This window comes from Lonchura striata, chromosome 7, assembly GCF_050655825.1.
Source record: "Lonchura striata isolate lonStrDom1 chromosome 7, ASM5065582v1, whole genome shotgun sequence".
In the NCBI taxonomy this organism is placed as follows: domain Eukaryota; kingdom Metazoa; phylum Chordata; class Aves; order Passeriformes; family Estrildidae; genus Lonchura; species Lonchura striata.
Window position 1 is genome coordinate 29,913,140 of NC_140709.1, and position 18,281 is coordinate 29,931,420.

General features: G+C 39.9%; 1 long non-coding RNA gene across 1 annotated transcript in view; it reads left to right on the forward strand.

The window, feature by feature from the left end:
• Positions 1-18,281, forward strand: part of LOC146766928 (uncharacterized) — a 174,869-nt gene that overhangs the window by 142,702 nt on the left and 13,886 nt on the right. Inside the window, exon 2 of the long non-coding RNA XR_014956776.1 lies at positions 4,413-5,397. This is a non-coding gene — a long non-coding RNA (uncharacterized LOC146766928). The remainder of the gene's footprint in view (positions 1-4,412; positions 5,398-18,281) is intronic.

The window sequence follows — 18,281 nt, forward strand, 5'->3', positions numbered from 1 at the left end:
GCTTTTCCTGATGCTTTGTGTGATGCTCTGTATAATATGTGAAGGCAGATTGTCAAAAAGTCACAGTGGTCTTTAGGGTGCCTTAGCAATAATCTCAAATTGCTTGAGAGGAATGACAAATCTTTTATTTAAATGTCCTCTAGCAAGAGTCCTACTTTCAAACATATGTCTATGTCGTGTCAGTCCCTCCTCTCAAAGGCAGCTGCCTTTTTCTATGTCAGGTCCATAACGCTGGGTTTGCCTTGCCCAAAGTTATATTTACACAATGCTCCTGTCAGTTTGATGGAGAAAAATGCAGAAAGTGACAGATGGGTTAATGGTCCTAGCACGGTGTCATCACATCACTTCAGGAAATGGCATCAGCATGCAATCATGGTGTGATGTGCTATTACACTGCATTTGTCTTTAGGACAATTCTGGAATCAACAGCAAACCCGTGAGTGTCCCTTGCTTCACAGTCAGCCGTAAAGCTGCACACCCTGCTCCTCTGAGCTGCTGATGCCTTAGGTCCTGCAATTGATTCTTGAGCCTTAACACTGTCTCTTGAGACGGGCAAAAGTCAGAGCTTCATGTTTTCAGGAAATTTTGCTTTCATTTCAGTTCAGAAGGAAAAAAAACCCAAAAGCCACAACAACAAGAGAAATCCATCCTAAATTCCAGACCAATTTTGTGCAAGAACCAGAAGCATCATTACAATTACCATTGCAGGAGTGGAGTGGAATAAATATTTTTGTAATTTTTTGTGCTCCCAGCATTGATGGGTGCAGTGACCATTTAAAGTAAGTCCTTTGAGGAACAGCTGAGGCAGATGTGGGTATTTAGAGAAAAAGAGGCTTAGGGGGAACCCTTTTGCTCTCTATAACTCCCTGAAAGGAGGAGGTTGAAGCCAGGTGAGGGTGAGGTTCTTCTGCCAGGCAACCAGAGAAAACTGCTTTGAGTTGTGCCAGGTGAGATTCAGGCTGGACATCACAATTTCTTCTTGGAAAGGGTTTTCAAGCCTCGAAATGGGCTGCCCGTTGGGTTGATGCTGGAGACACCCTCCCTGGAGGAGTTCCATAAACAGCTGGATGCAGCACTCGGTGGCCTAGTCTGGTTGAGAAGGTGGTGTTGGGTCACAGGCTGGACTCAATGATCCTGGAGGTCTTTCCCAACCCAAATAATTTTGTGATTCTGCTCTCCCCTCTCTGCTCTTTGCAGTAGCTCTCCCTCACCCTGCCACACTCTGCACTTCTCTGGGAAAGTTTCAATTCCTTGTGCTGTCTGCAGGAGGAGAATTTCTATTCATTGCCAGCTCCCAACTTGAGTCCAGTGCCCTCAGTGCTGACACACAAAGTTTTGTAGCTCGGTTTTTATCTGCCTGCATTCACTTCCCCCTCATAGAAGCACATCACAATAGGATGCTTTGGTATTACATAACTTCTGTGAATAGCAAGGTATTTCTGTGAAAATGCATTGTGAAATGAGTTGTATTGCATTGTATAGGACACAGAATATGACATTCTCTGGAGGAAACAATTATTTGTTCAATAATGTCTGTCACATTCAGCTCCTCAGCTTATGGTACATTCTTGTAAGGGCACAAGGGTGTGTTTCTTGGTAAAATAATTGTGTTTTAGCTTAGAATATCCTCTTTCACTAAACAAAAAAGGCACATAAACTGTGTAAAAGCAATTTCATCATCGTCATAAGAGAAGTGGACTTTTTCCACTTAATTTAGTTTGAGAAAATGCATTTCCTGCTTATTTTCAAGATTGATATTTTTAAGATGTGGATGTCCATATAAATTAGATTTCTCCCTGTCTGAATCACAGATACAACTTAGTATTGGGAGACCATAAATTGCATGGGGTTTTTTTTGTGGAAGAATATTTGTGACACTCCATTCTTTACATTTCTTTTATTATTCTTTGTTTCAGGTCTTCTGTGGATTGTCTTGCAAACAAAAGTTTTCTTTTGTTTTATAGGACCAGATTTAGCCTTATTTTTTTTTCCTCTAACAATAGGTGTCAGCAAAATGACAAGATTTAAGTGGCACCCAGCCACTTTTGTAGTTTTGTTTTGCAATGCCCTCATAAGCTTGGTTATCTGATCTCATTTAAAAAAAAAAATCCTCAGAATATTAGAAGGTGTTCAATAAAAGGCTTCTTAATTGTGGCTTCTTTGTCAATAGCCTTGAACTTTTCCTTAACATTAGCTTTGATCACTGACTGTGTAATCACCTCCTATTTAGCAGGGGTCTCATCTCTGTCTGATGTGATCTTACTGATGGGCCAGGTCAGCCAATAAATAAAAGTAAATTGAAACTGGACTGTGACCTTCTATCAGATTTCACAGTTGTGTTTAGATTTTTAAAAATAAGGCACACTACATGTAATCAAAAGGAGTTGAAAGCAGCAGAAGAGTGGTTACTGTCCAGGAGCACCTTAGGACTTCCCAGGCTGACCACTCATTTCAACAGGATTTTGGGATTTTACTGAAGGGAGACAAGAGCAGCTGTGCTGCTGGAGGTTCTTACAAGGGAACTCATAAAACTTTGTTCCCTCTTAGCAATGTGTACAGTGTTAAACACTTCTGCAGCCCAAAAGGCGTGGTTGTTTTCTCGCCTAAGTAACAGAAGTGTACAAACATGAGACAAGAAAATGTCTGCGAGTGTCTTTACATGTTTGGGTTTTTTTAATAAACTGTGAAGTCTCTATTAAGCAACACCTATTTCCTAGTCAAAAACAGACCTTAGAGTAACCTTGGCACATACACATGTATGTAACATCTTCCATGTGGAGCTGAGTAAGGGTTGGATTTTTTCCTTTCTCCCTTCTTTTAATTCAGTTTTATTATCCAAAATGGGTCCCAAGTAAATCTGGTTGCAAGTAATCTTACACATCCTTGCTCCTGCTTCTGTAGGATGCATTCAGGTAAGCTTTATTCAGCTTGTGACTTCTCTTCTGCCAGAAGTGGAAAGAAGGTAAAATCAGATACAAAAATATTTTCCCCTCAGTAAAGTAATGGCAATCTAACAGGGTCTGCATGGAGCTTTCCTTTGGCAGGGTCAGATAGACATCTTAAGAGTCTGACAGATCTCTGATTAACAAAGACAAAAAGAAATAAAAATCAATATTTATGTTAAGTAAATGGTGATTGGCAAGTAGATGGGAAAGTATTCAAAGTTTAAAGTAATTGACCCATATGACATACAAATGGGGATAAAAGAAGAAAAACTACAAAAACTTTTTCAATATCTCAAAATAGGAGCACGGAGTTGCTCGCTGCAGGCCATACTCAGATACTCTTTCTTCTTATCCATCTCACATTTCTTGATGAACCACCCTACTGCTGTTTCAAATTTGTCAAATTCAAACCATGTGGGAGCCCCTACTTTGCACGGAGCTGAGCTGAGCCTCACATTAATGCAGTGCCTGTCACATAACAATACCTCTTTGAAATACTTTTTTTACATGAGATCAACTCAAGTACCTTCAACAAAGAAATGTACCTTTTCAATGCTCTTCTCTCCTTAAGAATTTTCACATAGGCTAATCTAGTCCAAATATGCATATATAATTTATGTGTATTTTACATGCACCTTTTTGATCTGTATATTCTTATCCAGAACTGCCCTTCAGTTAAGACCCCTGATTTACAGATTGATTCTGTTAAAATGTTAGTTGTATGTTTTACCACTAGGAAGATTATTCATTGCTACTTGTTAAGTGCAAGAGATAAAGCAGGTTTTTATACATTTGTCATAAACATCCCTAGCACAGGGATCAGGAGATCCAAGGAAGAATGATGCAAGGTTAAAAACAGCAAAGTTTATACTGCAGATGTTTCAGTCCATGTATAGAAGAGTAAATGCTGGAGAAAACTAGAGAATAGCATTGCTGGAGGACTCAACTCAGTTCTGATTATTGTGGAACACATGCCTTGAACGGCAGTATAACAAACTATTTAAAATCAAGCTATTCAAAACCAGAGATGTGACCTTCGGCTAAGAGCACTCAAAGTGGTTTATTTTTATTTTTTTTTTATTTTATTTAATAATTTATTTTAAGATCTGAAAATAAATGATGGACAGAAAATTGGCAGGATGCTGCCTGAGGTCTGCGGTCTGAATGGTGTAATGTCATGTTATTTGTAACTGCATGGGCATTTGTCACTGCAATCCTGCATGAAGGACACACACTGTGCAAACCCTTGTTAATGTGTAGCATTGCTTTTCAGCTCTGACGGTGAGAGTTGAGTGGTGTTTTCCCTTGTCTTCCCTGAATTCGTTGTGAGAAGCTCTCTGATACTTTATGAATTACACAGTAGGGTCTTCTGTGAGATACTCACGCACCTGATTATAGTGTATGCCTGTACTTGACAGCTTCATTGACAAATTTGTTAAAACTCTTTTCTCTTTATGTCCCCTCCAGGGTATCATGAACTGCATGTGCCAGGGGAGGTCACCCAGGGAGGCCCATGTGCTCTAGAGGAGCGCCTCATTTGCCATCTCATTCATACCTCTCAAGATTTTTAAGATGAATTATTTATCAAAGAAGCTTCTGTCACAAGTTCGGACAGCACATGTCTTCTTTAATTATTCCAGACTTTTTTCCTCCAGCGAAGCACATGGTGAGTTTCTTGAGGAGAGTGTAAAGGTGCTTTGTCTTCAGGATACCACAGAACAGACTGAAGAAAAAATCTATTTGCCTGTGTGCCAGCACTGACTAAAGGCTACAATGTCCTGATATCTGTGCCACAGATCCCTGCTCAGATATTCAGCTCCCTGCGGATGGGAGACTCCAGCCAGCACCAGCAGGAGCTGAAATGTGCTGGGCTGACAGCTCTGGATGCTGAAGGTCTTTTTGTCATGTAATCTGCATTTTAATAGACTAGATAAGACACCATCCAGTATCATCTCAGTCTTGGTAATGAGAAGGGAGATGTGTTGAGAGGACACAAGAATTAATTACCCCAGGACCGAGATCGGGCACGTGTGAGAGGGGAGAGTTCTAGTGGGAAGGCTTCCTGTGCACCTCCATCTGTGGACTGAACTTGCCACTTTGGAAATCAGCCTATGTTTTTTCTGTTCTTTAAATTTTTCCAGAGAAGAAATCAGTGATGCTTCAGGTGCTTCTCTGCAGGGGAATCCCTCACCTTCTTTTACAAAGCAACTGCATGCAGAAAGATCAGAACACAGTAACTTCTTCTTAAATGAAATTTATATTATTTATGACTTCTATGAACATTTGCATAAGAAAGAACTATCTTATTTGCAGAGACATTTCTGTTAGGACCATAACATGTGTAAAACTCAAATAAACACACATCTGAAGAAGCCCTGGCATCCTAAGGCTCCCACAAACATCCTAAAAGACCTTTGTGAGACCAACACCATGGAACACGATCTTCTAACAGGTAAGGATTGCAACCTGTGCATAGGGAAGGGTATTTCATAAGTTCTTGTTCCTCAAAGCCTGTCACTGGGCAAGGCTGGTGATGTTGGATTCCTGCTCTGGGCCAGCAGGAGCTGCCGTGACTCGTTAGGCAGAGCACACTGATGAGGAGGTTCTCCCATTAGCTCATGAGCAAATGTTCATTTCAGCCAATGTTTTGTGAAAGACAATTGGTAAAATGCCAACAATTCCTGCATATGGGCTTTCATTTACCAGAGTAAACCATGCATTTTTCACTTAGGTCTAAAATGTGACTTTAGGTTTTCGTGTAAGCTTATTCCTTTTCAAGAAATCAGAGCCAAATAAATGCTTGATGCAAAAAAAGAAAGCAGGCTAAGAGATAAAGTTGGAAAGGACTGAGAGTAAAGGTAAGGGAAGGAAAACAGCTCAATTAAGAGAATTATTTCCCCCTTCTCCATTTGAAATGAGCAACAAGGTTTTTGCCTACAAAGTTCCCTTTTGGAGCTGAGTTACCCACACAGCATCCACCTGCCCCAGTAGCTTTGTGCCATGGTCAAGACTCTAAATTAGCTTCAGGTGGGCTGGGTGGGCCCAGGAAGTAGCAGGCAGGCTTGGTTTCTTGCCAGTGGAAGAAAAAGACATTAAATTAGAGCAAAGAGGATCTTCTTCTTCATGACCTGCCAACAGGTCACAAAAACTTTGTGCTTTGTGAAATGATACAGCTAAAACAAGTTACACTGATATTTCCAATTTAGGGAGGAGCGTGTGTCTCCCTGCTTGATGTTAGCTGAGGCCCTGCTCTGGCCACTCTCACTCTTTGGAGAGTCACACAATAAAGCAAAGGGAAAAGGGGTAGTGGGTATCTGTGTGCTGCCTGTAGGGTGGGCTTTTGGAGGAGATGGTACTTGTGGTGTAAAGGTGAGCTCTGGAGGTACAGGAGCCCTGTCAGAGGGGTTTGCTCTGGTCTGCTCTTCAAGGTTCCTTGTGATGTGCTCTTCTGAGCATGATGTTGGGGTTTCAGGTAGCAGGCTGGGGTTTTGTCATTCATGTGGTGCCTGTCAAAGGGGGTGTGTGTTGTTAGAGGGGCTGCTTGGGCTACAGCTGAGGATGTCTCATTTTCTGGGTGCTATGAAAAGAAGTGTCTTTCCATACTCTTAGTTTATCATGTTTGCCAGCTCCTGGCTCGTTTTACTTCCTCAAGTGCTTATAAAAATAAAAAAAAAATTAGTTTGGGGAACAGAATTTTGGTCCCCACACACTTCTGTCCTGGTGAACCATCCCCCCCACCATTATGATACATGAAATAAACCCAATCTTTAGCTGCTGAGTAGGCTAGAAATCAATTTAACTTGCAGCTGGGGGATGAAGTATTGACAATGGTCCCAACCACTGAATCTGCCATTGAGGACCTCCTTACTTGTGCTGCAGAGCAGGAGTGCTGGCTGCCCAGGGGTGAGGGGCTTCTCAGCCATGCCTTGGGGAGTTATCCACCCCTGCTGTGACCAGGAGCCTCAGCTCCCTTTCCTCCTCTCAGCTTGGCACCAAATCTCCAGCACCTCGATGAGTTTTTTCTGGTTTCTTTGGCAAAACTTAAACTTTAATTTCTTACTGTGAACTTTAAGCTCAGGGTTTTTTTCCCCTTTAGAGGTTTACTCCATATTTCTCCTCTCTTATCTATACAAGTAGATTTTTTTCCTTTGAATTCTTCTTCCTGTTGTTTCTCTGCTTGCAACTAAGACCCTTTTAATCTGTAACTCTTCTTCCATACAGGTTGTCTCTGTGTCAAACCATACACATTTTTCTCTCAACCTTCTTCAGTATTTTCTTTGTCGCCTCTGTGATAGCCTTATTTACTGCCTTCTGTTTCAGGGCACTGTCATTATTTTTTTTCTTGGATAAGTCAGAGAAAATTTGGAAACTATCAATATAGAATTGTTTGAATGTGGTTTCAAAAGTCTTCCCTTTGATCTGTGTGACTGAAAGAGGAAACCTTCAGTTCTTTAAAGACTTATTTTTTTCCAAAGTGCTGGTGGAAAAATTGTGGAATCCTCTACTTCTACTGAAACTAGCTGTAATGTGAGATGTGGGAAGAATCCACCTGAGTTCTCCATTTTAATAGCAAATATCTGAACTTTCTTTTTCCCAAGGGTTTTGTGCCATTTCTGCACATCTCTGTTCTGCTTTTTTTTATAATCTTGTGGTGTTTCATGTACTGCTTTTTTTCCCTTTTTTTCATATTTTATTTCCGTGCATAGAGTGTCTAAATTTGTTATAAGTTGCACTGGAAAAGAACTCTGTTATCTATATCAACACAGCCCTGCAACAAACTTCTCCTGCCAAACCATATTTATTGTACATACTGTATTTTTAAACAGCAAAATACTTATTTTGAGTAGAAAAAACAAACTCATTTTCTTAATTAACTTTTTTTTATGGAGGGTTTAATGCATGTTCATTATAGAAATTGCAGCTCTCCTCTGAAAAATTGACTGTAAAAAAAAAAGTTCTTTGTGGGGTTCCATATTTATTGTGCCTTAGTGATTTTCATATAAAATACATGCAGGTTGGGACTGAAAAGATGCTTTTGTTTTTCTACCTGGCAGCCTTGTGCATTCAAGTGGGGCTCTGGCTCAAGCTGGGTTTTTTGCCTCCCCGTGCATCAGCATCAGCAGGACAAATTACAGCTTCTGTTTACACCTGCCTTTTCAGTGTGCTTGTGCAGGTGTGACAAAACACAGCCTAGCAAACCTTGTTGTGTGAGGGGACTCAAATCTGGCTCGCTGCTGCCTTGGCCCTGTAAAACCAACAGGACTCGGGAAGGGGGAAAATAATTTTTCATTTTGGCATGGCCACAGGTATGTTTACACTTGAGGAAGGCATCTGCTAGACAGACAAACAGATAGCTGACATCTCCACACAGTCACATCCTGAAAAAGAACTGTGCTGTTAGCCAGGAAAATAAATCCTTTTGCATTAGGCAGCTGGGTGAGTTTTAGCAGCTGCTGTAAGTACCTGTGTCTGGGAGGCTGTAGGATGGAGTTTTTCCCTAATTACCCAACAAAAGGAAGTTCTCTCAGTTGTTTAATTGAAAGCTGCTTTTCAGCCCAGGGTTGTTGGACAGCTTCTGTTTGGTGAGTGTTGTGTGGATATGTGGATCAGCACATGATCCTGTAGTGCTGCAGGGGAAAGAAATCCCTTACCTAAAAATTCTGGTGAGGTGTGGGTCATTGAGGCAAACAACTCTTGAGGTATCTAGGGCAGAAGATTTGCTCCCTGGAGAACAATTAATTCATCCTCTAGCATCTTTGAAGGATTTGGTGAGTGGCCTTTTGGACACAGTAGGCTAATTTGTGGATTAAAGTTGATCCAAAGTGGAGATGGGACACAATCAGTTTGTCCCAGGGTATAAACTCACATGTGTGTTTACTAGAGTTTTGGTAGACCAATAAAGTTTTGGTTCCTGAGCTAGCACCAAGACACTGCTCCTCTGCAGCCCCCAAGATCTGCCACTTGAAGACATCTCTTCCTAAACCAGTGCATTCAGAGGCTGGACCAGGCTCTGTAATGCTCAAGTGTCTGGAGATTTTTTTTTGTGTCACTTTGAACTCTGCTATCTGCAAAGTGAAATGGACAGAGGAGAAATCCACTTGTCACTGTTCATCTATTAAGAAATATTGATGGTTATAAGAGCAGTTACATTTTTCCCATCCTCTCCTTTGGAAATATCCAGCAGGATGAGGGAGACAGAAATTCCTTGAGTTCTTTCTAAATAAGATTTGCAAGATTTTTTTTTCTGATTACAGTGTAGATACACATAAATGGAGGAGGAGATCATTTTGTTGACTGGTTCCCATGCGATTGCTATATTTGAGATTGTTGTAGAAACCCAATGTGTGGCCATAACAATTTGTTTTATCCCTGTGATTTTTTTCTCCCACATGCTTTTCTCTTCAGATTCTTCTTATCATATTGATACATGTTCATCCTACCTGAGGTTGCAATTTTATTAAACACCCTTATAGTCCATCTTGTCACAACATCACTTTCAGTGAAAAGGCTCTGCATATTGTTTTAATCAAAGAGATTGCATTTTATTCTTTTGAACTGTAAAATTGTAAGTAGAAAGAAGATCATAAAAACCCTGAGAATTAATTAGTTGCAAATGTGTTTCTTGCCACACAAGGAAAGGCTTTCATTTTGCTGTTAATATAAGGAAAATATGATTAGAATTCATCAGGGGAAAAAAAAAACCAAACTTGTATCGTTGATTTGAACTGTATTGGGCATGAATAGCAGTTCCACACTTCTGTGGAAGATCCTTACCTAGGGTTTAAAATATATGCTCCTAAACACATGGCTCCTAATTATTTTCTGCAGTGTCTTTTAAGCAAAATGTCATGTAACCCATGGTGAATGGATTTGCTCCTTGGTTTTGTATCCAAGCAGCAGTACTGGGTGGGTATCCACTGAAGTGTTAAAGTATCTCTTTATGTCCAGGTCCTTTAGCTGTCTTAGTTGCCAGAAATAATGGCAAAAAATAAAAAAGGAGAGACAGAAACCAGAGGAAGACATCTCCACATGGGAGAACTGCATCCAGCAGTGAGCTGAGGGCCCCATGCCAGGGCTGCTTGTCTAAGAGCAGTGACACACATCCTTTAAGCAGGCGTCAAATTTGGAATCCCTGGACTTCATTTCCCTGGACCATTTTACAGGCAGCACACTCCTCAGAGCCTTGTGGTTTTATTATCCTTTTTGCCCCTTTCTTGCCTTGAAACAGGGGTAAAGACAAGCTCTTTGCCTTTGTTCTCACCCTCCAAGTTTTGCAAAGGCCCTGAGCCTTGTTTCTGTAGATGTGTTTGTTAAGGGCAAGACCTCTATCATGACTTAATGCTGGCAATGAGACAATATTATCAGAAGCCTTTTTGGGGCTATTAACTGAAACTGTGTGTTCTGCCACCCAGGGAGTAGATTAATTCCCAGGCAGTGGTCTTGTTTCCTTCTTTCATGGTGTGAAAGTACCGTTTTGGTAGGTTAATTATCTGTATGTAGCAAGGAACAAAGGTCAGGGATGTTTGCTGATATTCTGAATGAAAGAGAATTTTCTAAGTAATTGCTGAGAAAAGTCAGGAGTTAAGAAAACAAGCTGGACTTCAGGCTCATGAAGACCATAATCGCTCCTCTTCTGCCTTCTGAGATGCTGCTTGTGTAAAGGTCATTAAAAAAAAAAAAGAAAAAACTTGTGTTAATAAACACAGTCTCCATGATGCCAGGAGACATGAAAATACCATGAAGAACATTGTCTCTCCATTCCTGCTGTTCAAGATGTAGTTGTTTGTTGTGGCTATGAGTGAGCAAATCTCAGGAAATTAATGAGCTGCTGCCTTGTTAAGCATGGTAGAATTTAATGGAAATGTGTTCTTTATTTCTGGGACCCTGTTTTTTGCTTCCTCTTTTATACCTGCTAAGGAAGTATTTGTTAACTTGCTAGTCATGCATCACAGAGGGAGATGTCTGATGAGGGATGCATGTTTGTTGTCTCCATGTTTATATTGGGAATTATTTTCCATGCTGGTATGCTGTTGCAATGTGTTTGCTACTTAGAAACAAGTATACAGCGTTTTTGCTTTTCACATTGTTGTGCACAAGCCTGCATGTCGGAGTACATGGATTGGAATCTTCAGAGAATTGGCCTGTTCATTACCAATTAAAACCAGAAATTACAGAGGTTTTGCTCTGGTTTAAGGTGGCATCTCTGAGAAGTGACTTTAAAAACACTGTCTTAAACAGCTCAATCTTTTGATGAAAACTTGAAGACTGAAAGCACTATGTTAATTAGTGGAGCAGCAAATCAATAAACGTATCACGGTTGCTTCATCCACTGTCCAAATAAATGAGTTCAGTATTTTACATCTGCATTTCCCTTCTTTACCCTTCACCCCAATGAGATAAAGAATTTAAGATCTTCACTGCACTTGCAGCTGTATGAAGGACAAATTAGAAACTGCTACTTTCTGTGAATACAGCAGACTGATGTGTAGGAGAATTTCTTTCTGTAAATGACTTTCTTTGGAACAGCCAGATAAAGTAATCTATTTTAGATCCATCTTTGCAAATAGGTCCTGTTGAAAAGACTGACTGCTAAGATTGTTTGGCTCTCTGAATGAATCTTGCTTTTGAAAAGTGTTTAAAGATTTAAGCTTAGCCCTAGACATCAATTTCCAAAAGCTTTTGGACTTCAAACAATGGGCTTAACTAGCCTCTAGAATAACATGAAAGGTAGCAAAATGTCTAGAACATCTACTGAAAAAGCCTCTAATATCTCTAAGTGCCCAATTTATCTCTGGATTTAATGTTAAAACTGATGTAATTTTTAAATGGGGGAAAAGTTCTTCTAAAATATAATCATAAGCTGCTCTAAAACACTGTTCTGAACCGACTGGGACAGATATAGTTTCTTACATACCTATTTTGCAGTAAGATATGCTGCTTGGGGGAATGATTTACTGTTTCTGTCAAAAGGAGCTGCAGTTCCTGTTGCAAAATTGTTAGAGGCTGAGTCTAAGGGGATTAGCAGATTTTAAGTCTAAGCTTTTTAGTGTGTCATTTGGTTAATTTATGGTACCTCTCCTAGTTGCTGTGGAAATGGTCTGCTTTCTAATACGGTACCACAGTTTTTCAGAGAATTTTAATTGCATTACAGTTAGGCAATTTTTAATTCTCTTCTAACCCTGTTCTTCCCTTGTTCCTTTCCACAAGTGAGGACTCCTGTTTGACTCCAATTTATCTACTTTATCCTTACTACTCCTGCATTGTAGCACACCCATGGTTTAGATGTGGGGATGGCAAATGCCCTCCTTAAATGTTTCCAGTTCCATAATGATAAAGAGGCCATAGGGAACTTGCCAAGATGTGGGTACGTCAAAACAGCCATTACGTTTCTATGCCATTTTAATTTGCATTAAAAGGGACAGAAACAAATTTGCCATCATTTATCACCGCAGCTCTTCAGTCAAATTTGTTCTGCCATGATGATTGTTTAATCTGTGATTTAAGTGTTTTTTCAGCTTCTGGGCATATGTTTTGAGTTAGTTATTTCATAATCTGGCATGAGACCCTGGGGGATATCAGAATCCTGACCTGCCTTCCTTACCCTGTAGTTTCTCCAAATAACATCTTTGGGTGCTCAGTACTTCCCATGAGGCATTCTGGATTTTTTTTTTTTTCCCAGTATTTTTTTGATGGTGTCTGTTCTGTTGTCAGCTCTGTATCAGTCACTGTAAAGAAAATTGAGCCCTTCTGGACAGGGCTGATGCCTTTTACTACCCTCTTGTCCCTCCCAGTCCTCTGGGTTATTGTTCATTTCTGGAGAGGTGGTATTTTGAGGTGTTAATTAATATTTTACATGCTTGTCAAATGCTTCTCAAGCCCACCCTACCTAGTTCCTTCCTGGCATTATAAATGATGGTGTTTTGAATCCCAGTTTTCCTTGGGAAGTTTGAGTTACAAGACCAAGCTGGCATCAAATTACTCATCTCCTTATCACAGAAGGTTATTGGTGAAATTAATTTCCTTCTCCTAGTCTCCAATTAAAATACAGTTTATCATGATGTACTTTATTGTGACTCACATAAAAAGACTTTAATGGATTATTTTTCAGCAGGTGGAAATGTTATTTGTAAGGCTTTGGGTTATTTCATGTGGCACTGCTTATACATATGGGAGGAGAAAGAAAAATCTTGATCAGTTGATGGATTATTTCTAAATTGGCTTTGTCCTTAATGTTACAGTTGCTAATAATGATTTATAATGCTTGACCATTTTCTTCTCCTTTAGGAACAGATTATTAAAATTGCTGTATTTGAATATTCTTTTCCAAAAAACATTGGGTTTGGGATTTTTTTCAGTGCTTTTATCATCTCTTTCTGTTCTACACATAGACACAATGTCGTGTTATGAAGGATAACCTTGAGAGCTGCAGTGGCACTGGTGACCATGAATGCATTTGTACAACCTGAGGAAAGCTGACTTATTAGCTATAAGAAACTATTATTAGCTATCAGAGACTATTACTTTGGTACTAATAACTATTTCAGAAGTAATAAAGTTTCAAAGGATAATAGGGGCTGTTTTCTATTGGGATTTTTAATCTGATGCAGCAACTATCAAGCGTGCCCTTCATAAGCACCTGAATGCATGTTTGAATCCATTCTCTCAAGAAACATAGCTAAAGAACTCCTTATTTTTGAGGATATTCTCAAGGGTTATAGGTGGCAAATACCTAACTTTTAATATTGGGGGAATTACTTAAATTTTGAAGTATTTTAATGGTAGTTTGACAGATGTGCTTGATAATCCCAAATCAATTTCAGTCAGATTAGAATAATTTGACAGGTTTAGCTGTTGATAGCAGGGGTGGGACCATTCTGCTTCAGTTGTTCTGCCCAGCTATTCTAATTAATCTCCACTTAATTTAAAGAAATTACTTACTGTATCCGATAATGAGTTAATTTGTAATTCAATTAGCAGCGCCATTTGCGAGCCTTTAGCGTGAGCAAAAGCACCTGCTGAACTGCTCAGCCCAGTGACACCTGGAGGGGACAAGGTGGATCTCCCTGTGCTGGCATGCCAGGGAGGGCAAGGCCAGGTCACACGGCTGCCCACCAAGATGGACTGGCACCACCTGCCTCAAATACAGTAAATTTGTACTCTTCGGAAATGGCTGTCAAGTGGTGTGGCCAGGGAGGGCCTCTTCCCTGCAATCTTCTGTATTTGTGTCCTGGTGCAAACTGGCAGAACTATAAGGTTTAGCACGAGCCATTCCTTGTGGGTTGTTTTGACCCAGGTGTTGGCAAGGAGCTGCTCTCACTCAGCTGCAATGCTAAAATATCATATTGCTCCTCCACAGCCCCATTTCCAACACCACACCTGCTGGGGAGATTCCTGGTTGTCGTTTAGCAAAGACAATAGGTCAATTTTGTTTTGGTTTGTTTTTTTTTAATTTTTCTTTTTCTATTTTTGTCTGTAGTGCTACTGAAAATGCAAGGATGCACCACTAAGTTTGGATTGTTAACAATGCCCTGAAGTCATGGGGGTTTGTGAAAAATTTAAATAGGTGAATGTATTGGCTGAATAGATATTTTGAGTTGTAATCTTGGCTAGACTGTATTGCTCATCCTTTTTATCTTAAATGGAGAGATTCGGTTTTGAGAAGTTCACAATGAGAATACTGACAAACAGCTCCATTTTAAAACAACAAAACCCCCCCAAAAATAACCCACTCCCAAACAGCCCAACCAACTGAAAACTCCACCAAATAGTCTGCAGATCAGTCACTTCCTAAAACTGTTTTGCATCTGATTGCTCTAATTAGTTGAAAAATGGAAACATGTTCTTTAGCTTTGGGAAGCTGTGATGCAGCAAGGAAGGTGGCTGTAAAGCTCAAAATGCTTATGCAAAGTACCAGGCCCTTGTTAAATAGAAATTTTTGGGGTGGTTATGATAATGGGATCTGAAATGCAGATAATGACATAACCAGAGTAGAAAAAGCAAGCCTGCAGAAAAGTGGCACAACAGGAAGGATGACAGAGTGGCATAACACTTGGTTCACTGGGAAAGGAAAGGACAGAGGAGGAAAAAGAGATCAAGTGTCTGTATTTCCTACTAGACTGTGACTCAGGGTGGGATGTAAGCCAAGTGACCAGATTTAATGCTTCTAATCACTTTTTTATTCTGCTGTTCTTTTTTTCCCCTCCATGACTAGCACCATTTAAGAAAAGACTTAACAGGCCAATGTTCATCTTAATTATGCTCTTTCAGGTTTGTGCACACTCACAATGCCAAGTATTCAAGGCAATCCAATTTTTTCCTGCCTTTGGCAGAGGGAATTAGATGCCTGCTCCTAACACTTATATCCTATGTGCTGTATGTCACAGCCCCATTGAAGTAAGAGTGGAAATGTTCAAAAGAGGTTATAGCTTCTGAATATTTTAGATGTTTAGAATCACAAATTGAGGAAGGTAAAGCAGAGTTCGGCTGCCAGTTGAAGACTGCTAATAGGGATCCCTTATATTTGAGAGTTGCTGGTTCTTGGCATGGTGGGTGCACGACTGTAGTGAGTTCTAAACATGCACACCTGTGGTATCTGCATTCAGAATTACACCAGGTGCCTCTTACAAAATTATTTTTGAATGAGCATCAATGCAAAATGACAGCCACTGTTGTATTTGCTTGGTTTTAGAGTGTTCTAGGGACTTGGATGTTTTTGGTGTAATGTGGTTTCTGGGAATTGAAACTGCTGTAAGGCTCCTGTTATTTCTTTGTCTACATCACTGGAAGACCCTTCCTCTGTGGTGTGCTTTGAGAGCTCTTTATTTGTGGCATTTATGAACAGTAAACATAAAAATTCTAAAATTTTACTACTAAAATTTACAGGAATTAATTAAATAACTGGGCAAAGTTATTAAAATCACACAGTCTTTTTTTTTTCTTCCTTTTTTTTTTTTTTTGGTCACTGACTTTATGACTTACTGTTATTTTCATACTCCTGAAATATAGGTTCCTAAATTGAAATGCAGTATTTAGAAATACATTTCCCTTGGTGCTCAACTCAAGATGACATTAGCCCCACTAATTTAATGTCAGCTAAGAGCTCCTCTTGAACAACTTAACTCTAGTTCTTAAACACCCTCTGAACTCGTTTCATAGTTCCAGGCAAGGTATTTTTTTCCATATGGTTGTGTTAAACATATTCTCAGATTATTGCCAGTTTATCAGGTCACTGGACTGTCACCAGTTTACCTACTCACTTTTTCATTTTACTGCTGAAATAATCTTTGTGCCCTCAGCACTTTCACAAGTGTTTCCTCATTACTGAACTGCATCAAACCTGATCCCTTCAGGACTCCACTCATTCAAATCTGGTTTGCTGATGTTACCTATATCTCGTAGAAGATGTACAACTGTTAAGTCTTTAAATTTAGAAAGGAATTGTGTAGTTCATTAATGTCTCCATTATAAAGATCTTTAATTATGTTGTGAACATCTGAGTGGAGATAATCCCATGGTAAAAGGCTAGCTTGTATCATTATTTTTGCCCTTATTGGTCAGGTCTTTGGCCTTCTGTGCTTGAAGAGCAGAGGGAGATTTTTTCCAACTCAAATGCACTTGTTATCAAATACTTTGATAATCCCATACCAACTTTGAAGTTATTTTGTCCTGTGTTTATGTCAGACAATTACTTCCACAGGATCGTGGGATAATTCAGGTTCAAAGGGACCCCTACTCCAGCCTCCTCCAAGCAGTGTTGGATGTGAGACAGGGCTTGAGCAGGGCATTAACCAGGCAGACCTTGAACACTTTCAAGTGTGGAAACTGCACAGCCTGGGTCCCCCTTTCTCTGTCTTCATGGTGAAAAGGCTTCTATTATCCCTTTACCCTTCACACAGTCTTTATGAATACCTGCAGCATTTGAAGTTAAGGGAATTTTTTCATACTTTCTATTCAGCTGGCCTAGGTTATTATTTAAAAATGTTAGAATCTGATGGGACAACATATAATTATTAAATTAATGCAAATCTGAACAGGAAGGGTTCTGAACAGAAAGGGTTTTGTACAAACTTTCTGCTTTGACAGAGAAGAGAGTTTTGTTGCAAAAATACTTTCCATTCTAAACTAAAGAACTGTGATGTTTTCCAGACAAACAAAATGCTTTAATATATTGTTCTGTAACAAGTTAGTATTCTGTAACTTCAGAACAGACATCTGAGAGGCTGAAGGTTGCTGCTGGTGATGGCAGTTGTCACTGTGCAGTGAGTAGATGCTCCAAGTCTAGTTATCACAGAAAGCACACTGGGCTAGACAGCATCAGTTTGTGCTTCAGTTGGCAGAAAAGCTGTGCCGTCCCTGGGGAGCCTGATCCAAGGCAGAAGGAAAGTTTTTCCCTAGCTGAGCTCTTTCTGTAGAGGAAATGACATCTGCTTGCATTGTTTTATACCTGTTTTGAGAGTCTCTGCTGAATAGCTGTCTGCATTGGCATCCAAGGCTACCAACCCAACCTCACAAGCACTGCAATTTCCCTGTAATCCCTCCCATGTGAATTGAGGCACACTCTGAGTGAATCACTGGCAAGAAGGATGGGAATTGTGTTGTTCTAGTACAAGCACTTTAGGAGCAGATACCAAGTGCAGGGAATGACTCCTGCACTGATCATAACACAGTGTTCTAAAGTGCTGTCCCTTTGTCTCCCAGAGCAGACTTAAGGGAGTGCTTTGGTTTATTAAATGTCATTTATCCCTCAGCTCTTTTAGTTCTTCTCTTCCTTCTAGTGCTGAGGAAAACACAAGTCCATACTGGACAATACTTGGTAGGTCACTTAGGCAGCAGAAGTCCAGCAATGTCACTAAGAGACAGGAAACCAAATTCCAAATAGCAGATAACTGCTCATAATGATAGACTTCAAACTATTCAAGCTTCAAATTGCAATTGCTATTTATAGCAACTTTAAATACGGGTGTCCACATTTAAAAGACAAGCCCAGCTGTAGGTAGATGTGAGATATTTCAGTGTATGATATTTCAATATATGATATTTCATATATCCTTGTTAGGATATATGAAGTTGTAAGGATGGCTGAAATGGATCCATATTTTTGCTAGCTTGAACACTTCAAAAGTCTCAGTGTAAAGCCCAGAGTGTTTGTTTTAAAACGTGATATTCCCAGCACTGTTGCTGCACTAGGTGGGGTGAAGTGTCATCCAATTTGTGTCATATTTGAAACTGTGGGCATTTGAGTCTACTTAAGGAAAAAGTATTAAACAAGGTGTGAAGCAAAGGATGATATTTTTTCCTAGTTACACCTCCAATTTAAAGACTCCCTGGGGCAGTATG